Below are 17,873 nucleotides of genomic sequence, written 5' to 3'. Positions count from 1 at the left end.
ATCTTAGATAAAAAATTTGAATTTTAATGCGAGTGAATTTTTAAAGAAGCTATTTCTCTTGGAACGGTGGTGGTATCCTCCCACAAAATAGTTGTAAACCTTACCCGGACCTATTAGATGCTTCACTGTATCGGTTCAGAGTTTAGGTACAAACACTCAAACATATTCAGACGTCCAGTTACTTTTATATAATTACCCTATCCCCTCTTTCTCTGGTATAAGTCAACATTGGTAGAACCCTTAATAGGTTGGGTCAGGCAATACCTAACTAACAATAGATATAGGATATACATGGATATAATAACAGTGGAAAAATTTGTCGTTAATTTAACTTGATAATATGGACCTTATTTATTGGTCAGTTCGTTCATCCAGTAGAAGGTTTGAGGATTGGGGAAATGGAGATATTTTTATTTTATCCAGCTGCAAGCATCCCTTTATCAGAGTACATGAAAATGTGGTGCAACATCCAAGCAATAATATATCGGATTTACTTACCCAACTAACTAACCCACAATTAGCATACTCATATACACACATACACAATAACAATACAAATATATTATAATTATGGTTATTAGATAACAATAGTGATTGGATAGTTTCTGGAGAGGTTAGTCAAGGGTTCGACTCCCGGCTTAAATTAAACAACGAGATTAAATCAGGGATCTTAAGGGATAAGACAATGAAAAATAAATCATGATATACTAAATGATCAGTTTGTACCAACTAATTAAGATCTAATAACAGTCCTCGAAATTTTTAAGCCAACAAATGAGAGGACATGTTTATAAAACTTTGGGTACCAGCACAATTATAAATTAAATGTAACTTTTCTTCTTACTTTTTTAGTACTCAATAAGACCTATAATAATACATGACCTTAAGTAATAAAGAAACAAACGATTACACTCCCCCCCCCCCCCTCCTTATTTTCAAATTATTTTAATATAAGAAGGGGGCTGGGCATTGTTTAAGAGGATAATTTTTATGATAGCGCTGATAAGCCGCCTATAAGCCTCAGGGAAGTCAACCTTTTACAATTTTAGCAATCAGCTAAACCTGACCCAAATAAGCAAATCCTTTTTTTTTAATCTAAGCGTCCAAATAGGTCTAAATTGGAGGCTTAGTCGCGGCTGACGCGCAGCTGCCGAGCTCCACCGATAAGTTTAAAGCCAAATTAATGTTGAAGTTAAATTAATTTGGTTTTAAATAATTTAAGATCATTAATTTATCTCTAGGAGATTTTTAACTTGAGGAAAACAAACGCCATTTTAATAATTAATATAAATGTTAGGGAGTTACTAAGGGAGGGGACATTGGACTGTTTATTACACTAGTCCCCAAAGTTTTATAATAACTTTTTTTATTCCTTGGCCAAACAACTTTGAGGACTTTCATTGAATTTTGATTGGTTGGTTCATAGAGTTAAGTGTCCAAAAGTTTTAACTACAAAATGTAATCTACAGAAAGGGTTACTTTTGTGTATCATCATATCAATATATCGGCCATTGTCTTATCCCTTTAGATCAATGAAAGTATACTGGAATGGAGCAATTGTCAATATAACAATTCCCCCCAATCTTCTGATGATTTATCCTGCCTTTGGAACCTGGTTAATATTTAGTGAAAGAAATGGATATAGATCAATTATTTCTTTTCAATTTATAGTAAATAATTCTTTGATTTAGATTTCTCTTTATTTCTTTGGTTACTTTTACTCTAGACGATTTTGTAGATACCAATTTTCGGTAGAATACTTAAAACTGGATGTTTAGACCCCATAACCCCCCCACCCCGCTTTAAATTTAAATAATTAACAAGTAACATAAATGTTTGCAAGTATCATAAAAATGTGATTTTCTCGGCTCCTATTTGAGATAGACGCTTGAAATTTATTGTGAAGATTCCTCTGACCAATAAGCATGAACTAAGGTATAAGACAATGGACGATAAATTTATTCATATCCCCTATGATGATACACAAATCACCCCCTGTAGATAACAATTAGTAGTTGAAACGTTCGGACAATCAACTTATCAACACGACAATCAGAAGTCAATAAAATCCCCAAAGTTGTTCAGCCAACGAATAAGAAAATGTTATTATAAAACTTTGGGGACTAGTAAAATAAACAGCGCAATATCCCTTCCCTTCCTGGCATGAACTACTAATATTAGTTTGTGCTTTACTTCTTAGGGATGTTGTCATTCTTGTTAATTTGACAGGGGTGGCGTATAATGTTATTCCAGTATGGCTTCGAAACTGATTAATATCTGCTGGATTACCACCGGTTCTTAGCCACACGGAAAAATCATGTATAGCATCGTACGACAGACAATTTTCTACGAATATCAAAATAATGAATTAATAACAGTTTTGTTTGCCCGGACCTTTGGCCCCTCGGGGCTAACAAAAATTGTTTTAATCTTTTAATTTTTCATTTTGATTTCCGCGTAAAGCTGTCTATAATACGATGCGATAAATAACTATTTCTCCACTGACAATTTACAGGATTCTATCCAATTTTCTAAGAATTTCGGAAATAATTTAGAAAGAGATTATACTAGGGATTTGTCAGCCGCTGATAAGCCGCTGTTTTTTTTTAGCTGTTCGACTATTTCTTCATGTAAAAGTGTTTATTGCCTGGGAGTGAAAGGACTTGGACTGTTTATTACACTAGTCCCTAACGTTTTTTTTATAACGTTATCATATTCGGTGGTTTAACAACTTTAGGGAATTTTATTAATATTTGATTGATTGGTTCATTAAGTTGAGTGTCCATAAGTTATTAACCACTAATTGTGATCTATACAAGGGGTATTTTGTGTATCATCATTGGGGATGTACATCAATTGTCGGCCGTTGTCTTATCCCTTTAGTTCCCTGTGTCATTGCTGACGTATTATCGTGAAGGCATTTGGAGATTAATTATAAATGGTGGAAAAGTTTGGATACTCTTAGTTTGTAACAACCTAACCAAGACATAGTAAAAGTCCCCAAAGTTTTAAAGCCAACGTTTTTGTAAAACTTTGGGGACCAGTATATTTTACAGTCCAATGTCCCCACCCTCCCAAAAACGGCTGTCGATCCTGATCCAATAGTCTTGTTTAATTTATCTTTATAGCTTTTCTTTAAGATAATAAAAGCATTTTTCTATAGGGAAAAATTATTGCTTCTTATATGTATTTCTTGATCCAATGGAAGCAGAATATACTTGGATATTATGGCAGGGGATAAATTGTCGTCAATTTAGCTACCTAACATGGACATCACTTATTGTTCGTTCATCCAGTACGAGGGGAGGGGATGGGGTAAAGGGGATGGAATGAGGGAATTGTTATTTTAGCCCGCTGCGAGATTCGCTTTATATAGAGAATATGAAAATCCAAGTAATAATATATACATATATACAAAAGAAAACAAGGATGGCAACATCCATAAAGGCGAAGCTTTAAAATCAGGCGGATAACGATCATTAAATAAAAGCTTCAATAAAAAATGTTATATTTATTCTAAATTAGTTGTCTACGTTACGGTCGTGCAGACGAAGTTAATTATAGAGTAGCTTCTGTACTAAAAATTTATCATATTAATTTATCTTAATTTTTCAGATTGATGAAAATCCCATGTTACGAAGAAAAACTACAATATGAAGATATCAAGTGATAATTTTAGAAAAGTAACGCGTCTGTCAAAGCAGAAGATGAAAATTATATTGTTCAACGTGTCTACAGAAAACTTTAGGCTCGTTTTAGTTAAAAGAAATCTTTAAAAATAGTGTCTGCTATCGATTTATCTTTAATATTTTTTTAACTTTAACGATAGAAAAATAACAAATTAATCTGCTTTCATTTATATTTATAAGTTCCTTTTACACATTACTCAAGCAGTTACAGAGATCTTAGAATGAAACCATTTTGACACCCCCATATAATTAAAATCGTGGGGGGAGTAAGGGGATATCAGCTTTAGAAGGGTATACATTTTATTGCCAGGGGGGGAATGTCCATCACCTACATAATCAACATATTCAAGAGTCATAAAAAGGCGCGCAAATTTTTTTTCACACCCCTATCAAATTTAAGACTTTTTTACTTTTTGACAACCCCCTTGGCTTTAAAATACACAACATTCAAGCAGTTACCGAGATCGAATAAACAGACAGCCACACATCATATTACTGCATAACGTAAACTAAAGTTAAGCAAAAGTAAGCCTAAACCAATAAAGACTAGATTTTCTTGCATTTTAATATCCACAAAATTTTGATAGCCCAAAATTCTAATAGCCCTTAAAATGCATTTAATTCCAAAGGACACTCTTTTACTTTGATTTTAAACTTACAGGGAACCTTGGGGATGAGGCAATGGAAGGGACAATGTTAAAAACAAAATTACCCCTTTTAAAGATTACAATCAAGGGTAGAAAAAGACAATGTTACTACTTTGTACAATCCAATTAAGATTCACTATTACCACCTTAAGTTTTAGCTGAAAAATTCGGGTAAAAAGTTTAGATAAAATGATATCATTGGTAGAAAAGTGTTGACAATGATACTTTGTACATTGTACAACCCCCTTAAAGTTTTAAGCCAATAAATTGCAAAAAAAAATGTATAGCAAAAAGAGTTTTCTTCATTTTGGATTTGTTTTGGTTTTTAAAATTTTTTTATGGTCTTATGGTAAGTTTTCACTCAAAGATTTTATATTTCTTTCTGTTAAAACTTATTTTTGCTGCTTATTTTATTATTAGAAGATTGGTTTAAATCTTCCCATTAAGGTTGTAAACTAATTTAACTTTTTTTGGTAGTGGCTTGTTTGATGGATTTCTCATAGTTCATTTTACGTTTTTTTACTATTCCTAAGCTCGTTTCAAAGATAGCAATTTAAACTTTTTTTTGTGTAGACTCCCCAAATTAAGGGACAAAAACGATAACAAACGAAATGGTGTAGTGTCCTTTTAAGAAACCATCATTGAAATAATTCAGAACTGCTCTAGCTGCAAAAACATATAAAAATTTTATGTTTTAAATAAAATTTTGCAAGAAAATTGGCAGTTTCCCTTTAGTCAACACATGTGGATCAAAATTATTCCCATTTCCCCCCCCCCCCCTCCTCATTAAAAAAAAACCATTGGCTTGCATAACATTGCAAGGCTCTCAAAGGCTTACTTTTCTTGTTTTTTCTTTAGTGAAGCTTTCCCTGAGCATCATCAAATCTTGGCTATTACAGATTATTTGTAGGCCTTGTTATGCCGCTTAAAACGGTTGGTGAGCATAATATGTACGTTGGCAGCTAGCAGTCTTTAAAATTCATAGATTTTTTGAGATATGAGGAACAATTTACCGTGAACTGCAGTTGACCCGAAGTTTCTAATTATGGGGAGGGGAAAGCTATGAGAGACCCAAATGAAATTAAAGGTAAATTACAAGAAATTTTGTAAGAAAATTTAATAATGTATATTTGACAGCATACATATACTACACACACTATAAAAAAAATTGCATTAGTTTGCAAGTTAAGATCTCAATAATGGCTTGAACTTTCTTTCAACACCTGTAGAAAAAAAGAGATAATGTCGCCTGTTTTATTATTTTAAAACAAAAATTGAAATCATTCTTTAAAAAATCGTCCAAGACATCTTGGATTAGAAATATCATTCCCTATTATTCCTCCTAGCTAAATTGGATTGTGCATAGCAGAGAATCTGTCTGACGTCATAAAAATACGTCTATTATATATCTCTTTATTAGGGGTTTACTTTCCCACTTCTCCTCTCATCTTTCCTTTTTAAACTTATTTTTATGACGTCACAAATGACACTTTCCGCTGTCCACAAAAAAATGTGAAACTCATCTTCTTCTTAAAAATGACTTTCCGTTTCGGATGTTTTTGTTTTTAAAGATAGGGCAAGGACCTTGAACTGTAATTTGTACTGAGCTGGATCTTTAAATAATTTTAGTGGTGAGCCAGATCGGGGTGCGCCGAATTTCAGCCAATCACAGCGCGGCATTCCATAAAATGCTGTGCTCTCATTGGTGGAAAGTTGGCTCACCCCGATCTGGCTCACCACTAAAATGAGATTTAAAGATCCAGCTCTGGTCCACAAATTTTTAAAAACACATATTCTCATTCATTTGCTTATAATCTTCTGGAGCTTTTATTAAAACTTGATTGGGTTGTACAAATATGTTCCAACATTTCCACCAATCATTTTTTCTGAGCTATAGGGTTAATTTTGTTTCATAACTGGGATTGTACATCAATTTATCGTCCAGTGTCTTATCCCTTAAGATCCCTATGTTTTGCCTTTTTTTCAGAAAACTGGAACAATTTTTTAGAGTGTCCATGAACACAAGGCTAGATATGCATACTAGACATTCCTAAAGTTCTTCTCATCTGTAATATAACATCATATTTACAGGCTAGGAGTTGCTTTGATTCTACTTTGATAGTCATATGTTACGGGTTCTTAGGAATAAATTTAGTGCATAGAAACAATATACTGAGCTGCCACTACAAATCTATCTATCTATCATTTTTATTGCAATCCTTCTATTTTGTACATATTTATTTTTTATTGCTATCTTTCTATACTGGGGGGGGAGAAGGGCGCGGTGGTTGGAAAAATAGCCTAAAACCACAGAAAAGTTTAACAAAATTTAGCCACAAGTATTTTTTAGATCTATAGCAAAAAAAAACCACTTCTATATTTTTTCATGGATCTTAAGGAATTAGATAATTGACGATTAAAAATGATTTACATCCTCATTTATAATAAACAAAATTACCAATCTTTTCAATTATTTGGTTGAAAAGTTTCTGCAAATTTTAACCAGCCAATCAAGATTCAGTAAAAGTTTTTAATCCCACAAATGACAGAACGTGTTTATAAACTTATTTATAAATTGATGTACATCCCCAAAGATGATACACAAAAAAAACATCTTTAGTTTATAATTATTGGTTGAGTCGTTTGAGCACTCAACTTAATAAACCATCACTAGAGTCCCTAAAATTGTTAAGCCAACGAATAAGAAAACATTATTATAAAGCAAGCTTTGGGGACTTGGGTAATAAACAGCCTATTGTACCCTCTCTCTCTGGTAAAATTCAATATTTAAAGTCCTATGACCCCTTCCTTCCTCCATGACTTTTTCCTTTTTTTATAATTCTACATCTTCCACTATAATTCTAATTATATGTGCAGTTAGAATTCAATAAAATAGATAAATTATATCAAGAAATAAAGGATCTAGTTCAGTTCACGGTAAAATGTTCCTTTATCTAAAAAAAATCTATTATTTAAGTCTGATGACGGCCAAACGTTACGCTTGCAAAAAATACCCGACACAAATAATCTGGAATAGTCATTACTCTATTATGCAGTTATCTCGCAGTTCACATACATGCGCGAAAAGACCCATTTTACCTTTTTCCTCAGTGAAGCTTTCCCTGTACATCATTGGATCTTGGCTATTCCAGAATATTTGTAGGCCTTCTTATGCCGCTTAACACGGTGTGCGGGCATACCATGTACATTCAGCCGTTTGTCAGCTAACAGGACTTAAACTTAATAGATTTTTTTGAGATTATCGTTACCAGGAACATTTTACCGTGGCTTATCCAGGGTGGCTTATGTTTTTTTATCCCCCCCCCCCTCCCCCATAGTTTTGAATGAAAATTGCCCTGCCCAAAACCTGTGAAAATTCTTAGCAGGCCCTGGTTGAACATATGTATCAATCTATTTAATATGTATCTATCTATCTATTTAATATGTATCTATCTATCTATTTAATATGTATCTATCTATTTATTTAATATGTATCTATCTAACTATTATATATTTATCTATCTATCTATTTAATATGTATCTATCTATCAATTTAACATGTATCTATCTATCTATTTAATATGTATCTATTTATCTATTTAATATGTATCTATCTATCTATTTAATATGTATCTATCTATCTATTTAATATCTATCTATCTATCTATTTAATATGTATCAATCTATCTATTTAATATGTATATATCTAGCTGTTTAATATGTATCTATATATCTATTTGATATGTATCTATCTATCTATTTAATATGTATCTATATATCTATTTGATATGTATCTATCTATCTATTTAATATGTATCTATCTATCTATTTAATATGTATCTATCTATCTATTTAATATGTATATATCTATCTAATTGATATGTATCTATCTATCTATTTAATATGTATATATCTATCTATATAATATGTATATTTTTATCTATTTAATATGTATCTATCTATCTATTTAATATGTATCTATCTATCTATTTAATATGTATCTATCTATCTATTTAATATGTATCTATCTATCTATTTATCTATCTATCTATTTAATATACATAAATTGTTTAATGCACTTTTCTTACTTTGTTACTCCTTGTGCATTCAAAACATCAAGAAATGTCTTAATACCAGGGCTCGGCAGCCGCGCTCCTGTAAGCCTCAATGAAATCAACCTCTTATAATTTTAAAAATCAGCTGGAAGTCTAAACCTGATTCAAATATAGCAATCCCTCTTTTTAAAAATTTAAAATGATACAAACGAGTTTTAATTTAAGGCTTAGTCGCGGTTGCCGAGCCCTAGTTTTAATATATATCTACACTAGCGGCTACGCCCCTAGAAACCTCTAGGGGCACTTAAGGTAGGAGGGGGAAAAGTCGACCTCATCCCAATTTAAATTTGAGTTTCAAAAAATAAAGTTAAAAACAATTTTTTGGGGGGGAGGGGGGTGAAGACACCCTCTCCAAAAATAGTTTGAAACCTTCCCAGGACCTATAAGAAGTTTTACTGTAAAGGAGAACATTATCGGTTCTGTGGTTAGCGAGATCCTTCGGGACAGACAAAAAACGGTTACTACTTTATATACTAGAATATCCATTTACCATCCACATATCTATCTATATATCAATCTATTTATCTATATACCAATCTATCCATCTATCTACTAATATTTGATCTATTTAGCTATCTACATTTCTTCAAGAACAGCAAAGTTAAAAAAAAGAAATAAAACATTCTAAGAGATAAAACGTAGCTTTTTTTGAATAAGCTTAAAAAACACTTCTACCTATATCACCAAGTAATAAATAGAATAAGTATTTAAACTTTAGGCCTATGGATAGGTTTCTTAATTCCCTAGGGTAATGTTAACATTAGCTAAAAACCTGTCCTATAAGAAGAATTACAAAAGTACAAAATTCTATACGCAAAATATATCATTATGGACAGATGAACGTACAAGCATGAATTGTAAATGAACTACGCTTCTACATAAAACTGTATAAATAAAAGAGAACAAAAGTTGGTTAAATCTTCTTTTCATCAATGGACTAAATAAATACCCCTCCAACATCCAGGGAGGGAGGGGACACTAGGCTATTTATTGCACTAGTCCCCAAAGTTTCACAATAACGCTTTCTTATTTGTTGGCTTTAAAAATTTGGGGACTTTATTGAATTTTGATTGGTTGGTTGAGTTGAGTTGACTATCCAAACGCTTCAAACACAAATTAATTATAATCTACAGAAAGGGTAATTTTGTGCATCACTATTGTCTTATCCCTTTAGGTCAAACCTAATAATAGTGTCTAATTTTTATCTTTGTGACGTAACAAAAATCCATCTCATTTTTAGGGGTTTCCTTTCCCACCTCCCCTCTCATCCTTCGATTTTTGTTACGTCACAAAGATAAAAAGTTAGACACTATTACTAGGTTCCTTTAGGTCCCTCGATTTCGACTATATGGACTTAGACGAGAAACATTTGACTTACATATTATGTTAATTTTTTAACAGCACAAAATTATATCAAACTCATAGCGTTTTTTTTTGCAAATTATAAGTACAGATTTGACATATCTAAGAGAAGGTTACTAGTGGTTCAATGTCGAATTACCGGATTTTTTCCTCTGAAAGTTTGGTATTATACTCTCCAGTATAAAAAAACTTTTCTATTTAGTTCTGTTCTAAATATGCTTTTCGTTTTGTTTATTTAGAGATAGGTTAATGAATGATAAATTAATCTACATCTCCCCCCCCCCCCCCCGGATGAATTATGAAGCAATAAAAGGATCATGAAAAGAAAACGAAGTAGCGAGTTTCGTCGTATATTCACAGTAGCTTTTCTCCTATTTCTAGCCCCGGCTGGGGCAATCATTAACATTTACCTAACTAAACCTAATCAAAAATCAACTATCAAATTCTACTGTGAAAATACGACAAAACCCGCTACTTTATTTTCTTTCCATGATTCAAATGTTTAGATGAAATCTGCCCATAAAGTATATACTGAAAAGCAGATTTTTAAGTTTTAAACGAGATTCTAGCAAACACGAGTGGCTGTGCCTCTGGCATCTAGGGGAGGGGAGGCAGTAAAAACACTAAAACGATCCTAAGAATGAAATTAAAAGTAAAATAGTCTAAATTTATTCCAGAACCTATATCAAACCTGCCTAATTAATTAAAACCTTACTTTCTATTTCTATAAATCCTTATTTGTATTAAAAGATACATTAGACCAATCCTAATAATAAAGTAACAGGATGTATGTTTGTACCGAAGGATCACACTAACCGCCGAACTGATCTGGTTCTCCTTAACACGGTAGGTTCTCATAGGTCCTGGAAAGGTTTATAACTATTTTGGGGGAGGGTAACACCACCCTCCTAAGAGAAATCGCTCGGGAAAAAATTACTCTCCCAAAAAAAATATTAAAAATAAAAAAAGCGGGTGTTGAGATTCAACTCCCCCCTCCTCAAGTGCCCCTATGGCCTCTAGGAGCAAAGCCGATGATCAAAAAAAACAAATAAAAAATTTCAACTTATGTAAAACCTTTAAACATCAATGCATTTTAATGGTAAATAAACTAAAAATTTTAATAGATTTCAGGGAAAAAATACCTAGAACTATCTATTTTTTTATATGTATAATTTTTGACGTAGGCTACATTGTATCTTAGAGAAATAGTTATTAATGATCTTCAAGAGAACAGGCATAGTTTGCAGGGATCTAAAGGGATAAGACACTTGTTGATAAATTAATGTCCAAAATGATGATACTCAAATTATCCCTACAGATTACAATTAGTGGTTGAAATGTTTGGACACTCAACTTTGTAAACCAACCAATTTAATGAAAAGACCCCAATATCGTTATGCCAATGAATAAGAAACGTTATTATAAAACTTTGGGGACTAGTGTAATAAACAACCCATTGTCCCCTCCCTCCCTACATAGTTTGTATAGAGTGGCTTAAATTTATCTAACTTTGTCCGTCTGTGTGTTATGATTAAAGTCATTTATCTATCCTCCTATTAAAGCTTCGCTTAGGTTTTAGGCCATTATTTTGTCTCTCTTTTTTCCCTTTGAAGACAGGGTCTCTAGATGTTAGGGATGCAGCTGTAGTTACATTTTTAATTACTAAATGATAAATCCTATTATATAAAGTATTATTATATGTATAAACACATTTAATTTTTTAACTATTTATTGGTGGAATACATATGTTTCTCTATAAAAATAGATCATCAGTTCCAATTAAGATGTATAAAATAAGAGTTAAAAAGATATATGTCCATGCATTTTGAATCCTTTTAAAAGACTAAATGAGAAAGAAGTGTTAGAAAATTGTGCCCCCTGCGGGGTTTTTTTACTGCTTAAATCCTCTTGGGGATGGGGGGGAATTAGCATCTTTATATAAAAAGGGGGAGGTGTTTAAAGGGAATCTTTAAAGAGACAAAAATAGGTCATATTTATCATTTGCAGTTTTACAAATTAATACATATTATATCACTAAACACATCAGTTCAGGAATATTTTATGTAGGTCCTTGGCTGGTTTTTAGCCATTTTTATAAATAAAGCAGCTTAAAATCATGAAATATTAAAGTACAAGTAGATGGAAAATTAATTTTATTTCTTGTTTTGGATATTTACATTCTTGTTATATAAAACTACGAAGCCAACCTTAGATAAAAAGATAGGTGAATAAAAGATAAATTTATCATTTTGATTACTAAACTTTGTGATGGTGTTATTATTAGAAAAGTGATCTTACACCAAATTATCATGTAATCTAATAAAGTAAAACCTGTAGCTGGCTAAAATAAAGATCCCTCGCATCCAACTCCTTTACCACATCTCCTCCCTTTTACTGGATGGATAAACTGACCAATATATGGTGTTAGTGTTAGCAACCTATATTGACAACAATTTCTCCATAATACCCACGTTTATTCTACATCCATTGTTAGCTCTTATGTCGATATTGTGTCATTCTTGTTAGCTTTTTTTTGAAAAGTCAACATAAATAAATTCTAGATTTCATTGACCAATGCTTATATCCCTGTGAGCAAACCCTAATTGTAAACATTAGTAACCTATTACCATTTATCTTAAGTAGGCAACCTTTTACATGTACTTTTAAAACATTTTTCTTGCAAACTTAAGGTTTTTTATATTCATTTTGTAACTAGCAACTATGCCCCCTAGAAATAGACATAACACAAAAGTAAGTGAAGAAGTTTTTAAAAAGAAAAATAATTTTTTTCAAGGGATAGTTTTTTCCTTGGGAGGTTGGGGGTACCCATCCCAAGAGTAAAAGGAACCTTTATGTAAAGACAGATATACATCCTGCCTCTTTTAAATGAGCATTTGTTAGATATATAAAATAATTGTCTAACCTACAGCAATTCCTGCAACGATTAGATGTACATTTTCAGACAAGCTTCAATGGGTATTTTGTATTTCTTTTTGTCTATTTCTCTAAAGACCTATTTTAGTGACAAATTTAGAAATGTAGATAAAACTAGTATTTTTATATTCCACAGCATTTTGTTTCAACAGATATCAAAAAAGTAAATAACTTTATTCAAAGAAACTGTTAATTTTGGCTGATGGAAAATCGCAGTGAAAATAGTTTTTTTTTAAAGAAAACTACTTCTTTTTGTATTGATGAGTAAAAATGGTTTGTTGCTGAGATGTAGTTGTCTATAATGGGGATAAATGTCACTGCTTTTAGCATACCTATTCTATTGACGTCAGGAATACCCTATACCACATCTCTTTTCTAGGGGGTTTCTTTCCTCCTTCCCTATTTCTTTCCCTCTACTATGACGTCAATATAATAGGTAGGCCAAAAACGGTTAAATCTCTCCCCATTACCCTAGGGCACTAAACACAGCTAGCCGAGACTAACCGGAAGAAAAAAGCTACCAGACACTCCATCTACAAAAATCTACAATTAGAAGACATACTCAAAAAAACGCGCAGGCGCCAGAGCCAGTCAGAGTGTGTGTGGGGTAGCAGGTATCAAGCAATGATTGTCCAAACGCAATTCTTGAGTCTACCCCTCCAAGATCTGTGATTGGACATCGCTGCTAGGTCTTGCGTCTTCCCAGCCCCGCACTGAACAATCATCAAGTTGCGCCATCCCTCAACATGAAGAACAAGAATTGCACCATCCTCTATAAAACTATAGTCATATAACGTATCATTATCAGAATAGCATTATGTGGTAGAACGAAAGTTTACAGGTATATAGGTCTTAGTTAAAATCTGGAGTTAGGGGACATTTAACTGTTCACAACACTAGTCCCCAAAGTTTTATAATAACTTGTTTGTTGGTTTTACTACTTTCGGGACTTTTATTAAATTTTGATGAATTAACTGGTTTGTTTTTTGTGTTGAGTGTTTAAACTTTTTAACGTCTTATTGTCATCTATACTCTACAGACGGGGCATTTTTATTTTGTGTATCATTATTGAAGATGTATATCAATTTATCGGTCATTGTCCTGTCCCTTTCTGGTAATATTAGTCAAATAATTTATTTTTATCATGTTGATTATTTGTAAGTAATAATTTTTTTATGGTATATTAGTTGTAAACACAGGTTTAAACAGGAATTTCATTAATAAGTCTAATATTCAGGGATCTAAAGGGATAAGACAATGAACGATAAACTTATGTACCAACCTCACAATTTTTATACACAAAATTACCGCTTACCAATGTAGATTGGAATTTTTAAACTACTAGATTAACAAATCTAATAAAAGTCCCCAAAGTTCTTTAAGGCAATGAATAACAAAAAAAAGTGTTTATAAACTATTGTGGATTATTTTTAGCCTAATGTCCCCTCCCTCCGTGTGCTATGTAATATTATCTAATTGTTTTTTTTTTAAGGAATGTATTGATTTGATTTTACTGAAAAGAAAGTTAATTGACATTCTTTTTATTCTTTTATGGATTGATTATTAATTCTTTTTTATTTAATATAAAAAGGAAAATAGAGACGAAGGCCAAAATACATATCTTTTGTGTCACTTTTGATTCCTGTGACGTCATATAATGAGGAAGATGAGAGGAGAAGTGGGAAAGAAAGCCCCTAAAAAAGAGATGGAGAATATGACGTTAAAAGTGGTGCAAAAGTTATGTAATTTGGTCTTCGTCAAAATAGATTTTTAAGATTAAAATGCCTGAAACCATCGAATTATATGGCCTAAAACCATTCTTGGACCTATTAGATGCTTCCTTATTCATCAAAATCTTAAGCATAAGACAAAAAATATTTTTACTTTATATTATTGGATCTTATATCAAATGCTTTACAAAAGTCAAACTGTATAAAATTATCTAAACACATATGATTTGATATGATTATAGAACAGTGATTTGAATTTATCTATAAGACGTCATAATTTCAGTAAACTTTTTAATTGGTATGATTTAAGGTTGATTCATTTAAATAGGATAAGTATAGTTATACGTGTAAATGGGTTGAAAAATATTTTTCATAATCATTTTCGATACAGCTTAAATTACTTTCCAGTATGGCTTCGAAACCGATTCATATCCGGTGGACTAGAACCGGTTTTAAGCCATACGGCAAGTGATGCACATCGTCGTAATACAGACAATTTTTCACGAATATTATAATAAAAATGATAAAATACCAGTTTTAGTATCCCAGGACTTCTTTTAACAAAGTTTTTTAATGTTAAAATCAGCGGAAAGATGTTTATAATAAGATGCAATAAATAACTATTATTTTATTTAAAGACATTTTCTCGGTATTTATCATATATTTATCAGTATTTATAGTTTTTTTTGTTAACGTTTTATACGGCTATTTTAAGTTCTTTATTACTTAATCATAATCTATACTTAGATTTAAACTTAAATAATTAATTTTAAATAGACGTTTTCTTTATAACATAAGAACCTTAACTCTTTTTTTTCCATTTTTATTAAGTATTGGTTGCACATAATATATAAATCTATAATATTCTACGTGTTTACTAAGAAATAGTAGCTGTGCTTCTAGCATAGAGGGGCTCTTCATATTCGAGTTGGCAGAAAAATAGCCTTAAACCATACTTGGACCTATGTGAAGCTTTCCTAGATTTATTTCTTATAATGCTTTGCATTGTTAAGAGTTAAAATTAGTTAGATAAAGTCTTAAGATGGTTTTAGGCTATTTTTGTTGAGCAAAGCCTCTAGTTAAGTTGAATGTTTTAAATATTTATTGAATATGTTATTGTTGAATTTCTTGTATATATTGTAAAATCTACTATATTGTGTTTATAAATATATCTAGAGATGTATAGAAATAGTGAGGATTTTAATAGAATATCCTTATACTAAAGTAACAGGATGTCTGTGTGTTTGTACCAAAGGATCTCGCTAACCGCTGAACCGATCGGATTCTCCTTAACAGGGTAGCTTCTCATAGGTCCTGGGAAGGTTTATAACTATTTTCTTGGGAGATGGGACACCCTCAACCCCCCCAAAAATGAAAAATACCCCGCCCAAAAAAAAATTTAAAAGTATTATTAAAACCAAAAAAAAATCCCCCAAAATATTTTTTTTACTTTTTCTTTTAAAATCTAAACTAAGAAATTGGGTTATCAAATTCGACTCCCCCCTCCTCAAGTGCCCCTAGAGACCTCTAGGGGCGTAGCCGCTAGTCATTTAATAAAGCGGTGATATATAGGGATCCTCTTAGGGGATAAGACAATGGACTATGAATTTATATTTATGTATGTATTATGGCTTTTGGTTTTGTCAGAAATAAAGGGGACAATGGGCTGTTTACACTAGTCCCCAAAGTATTATAATAACGTTATATTCTTCTTATTCCTTGGCTTAACAACTTTGGGGACTTTTACTGAATTTTGATTGGTTGATTCATTGAATTAAGTGTTCAACCGTTTCAACCACTAATTCAAATCTACAGTAGGAGTAAATTTGTGTATCCTCTTTGGGGATGTACATCAATTTATCGGCCGTTGTCTTGTCTCTTTAGAACCCTAGGTTTTGTATTGGCAAAACTTTTAAACCTTTTTCGTTTTTCTCCGAACTTATACAAATACAATATACAAAAGTTAGAAACATAATTTTACAAAAGTCAGTTCAAATTCCCCACCGAAATAAAATATATAAACATATATATATATGAAAATGAATACATGGGGGAATGGACTTTGAATGGCAAAGTACGTATACTGGTACCCAAAGTTTTAAAATATTTGAAATTTTATCAAATCTAAATTGGTTGGTCCAAGCTTTTCAAGCAACAATTTTATTATAAAAAAAGGATAATTTTGTTTATCAGAAATAGGGATGTACATCTATTTATCATCCATTGTCTTATCCCTTAAAATCCCTGCTGTATATAAATATGTATACATAGAGAGAGATGTAACTCCCAAATTGGACTCGTGTAATCTTACATTTTGGCATCGGCCGGGCATATAGGATTAGCAAATTTTATGGGGACAGCAGGGGGTGTAGAGGGGGGGGTTGCATTTAGATTTAGTTACTGGGGTGGGGGGGTGACAGGGGTAGGTTTGTTTACCAATATACAGTTCTTAAGTAGCACCCCCCCCCCCCCTATGATATTTCTCTTTTAGCTTTATGTTTTATGTTTCCCTTTTTATTCGTTTCCCTTTTCTGTGTTTTCTCAATTCCCCACTCCCTCCCCCCATTTCGTCCAAGGCATGGTTCATGTATTTATTATTGCATCAGAGCTATGTGTGTGTGTGTGTGTATGTGTGTGTGTGTGAGTATGTGTATGTACTTACTTAAGCAGGGTTAAAGGAATACAAACATTTTTACTTTAAAATCCTATTTTTGCATCGCCCCAGCCTCTAGGGGAGGGATATTGAGGTCTGTAAATAGCCTAAAACCACACTAATACATTTATTAAGCTTTCCTAAAAAGTAGAACCAATTCGGACAAGCATTTTCTAAGATCTTTTGCTTCAAACAAAAACCAAAGGAGTTTGTAAAATAGTAAAGGTTTTTTTCTGTCTAAAAATCTTGACTAAATCGATTAAGTTCTCTTTTTTGAGAAGCTTTACATAAGTCCTGGACTAATGTTAAGCTATCTTTATCTAAATATTTAGGAAGTTCCTTAAGTCTAGGGGCGTAGCATGAGAAAAGGTAAAGCACAATATTGTATTTGACAAAATTTCAGTGTGTTAATGCATTTTTGGTTGGGTTCTTCATATAAGGCTAGAACAATGGACTATAGATCAATTTGCAGAACCAATGATGATAAATACATTTACACCTTCTATAGATTAAAATCACTGTTGAAAAGTTTGTACACTAATAGTTTGGAACCAACCAATCAAAATTAAATGAAAGTATTTTTGCAAATGAATAAGATAACCGTGTTATAAAACTTTGGGTACCAAATAAAAGTTCTCACATTTACTTTTCCCTATTTCTGGGGGGAGTAGTTGGTCCTGGCCAAGTAATAATTAAGGTGATCAATTCTAAGCAATTCCCCCCAAAAACATTTTATATCCTCG

This window comes from Acartia tonsa, chromosome 4, assembly GCF_053477335.1.
Source record: "Acartia tonsa isolate MP-2025a chromosome 4, ASM5347733v1, whole genome shotgun sequence".
Classification (NCBI taxonomy): Eukaryota; Metazoa; Arthropoda; class Copepoda; order Calanoida; family Acartiidae; genus Acartia; species Acartia tonsa.
This window is presented reverse-complemented; position numbering follows the sequence as displayed.